We start from the raw sequence: 729 nt of genomic DNA, 5'->3' as shown, positions 1-729 counted from the left end.
AGGGACCAGTTGCTGGAAAAGGATATCCTGTTTGATAAGGTGGAGGGTCAGAGAAAAAGAGGAAGACCCCCAATGAGATGGAATGGACTCAAGCATGGCAACAGTAGTGAGGTTGGCCCAGGATTGGGCAATGTTTCTTTCTGCTGTGCATGTGGTCACTGTGAGTCGGTACCGACTTGATGGCACCTAACAATAACAGCATATGTACATGGACTTCTGGTGTGGCACTGTAGGGCAAGCCTTGGACTGCGAACTATAGGTCAGAGGTCCCAACCCAGTAGTTCTTCCTCAGAAACCCTGTACAAGGTCGCTATGAGTTGGAATTAACTCTAAGGTACTTCACAACAACCTATGTATATAGTTTATGGAGAAAATATGATCCGAACTTAAAAGAGGTAAATTTTGAAAGGTTAGTTGCAATGTGGAATCTGGTTTCATTATATAAGTTTTTAAAATCCCATTTGTTAAAATTACCACAAATCTCAAGAGAAAAATCTTAAAGTATGGGAAAGCCTCTCAATTTCATTTTGTAGATACAACATTTCCAAAATTTTAAGTTGCCCTTGAAAACTCAGAGTTTTAAACATTGGCAACAAAGGACAGTTGTTTACCTTGAGCTGATATGTCCCTTCTTGAAATAATGAGAAAATATGTGCTAAATACCAAGTCTGAATAATGTTGTCTGTCAGTCATTCTTTGAAATAAAAATTGTGGCCCATGATAAAAGAA

The sequence above is a fragment of the Chrysochloris asiatica genome, unplaced genomic scaffold (genome assembly GCF_000296735.1).
Source record: "Chrysochloris asiatica unplaced genomic scaffold, ChrAsi1.0 scaffold00088, whole genome shotgun sequence".
NCBI lineage: Eukaryota > Metazoa > Chordata > Mammalia > Afrosoricida > Chrysochloridae > Chrysochloris > Chrysochloris asiatica.
This window is presented reverse-complemented; position numbering follows the sequence as displayed.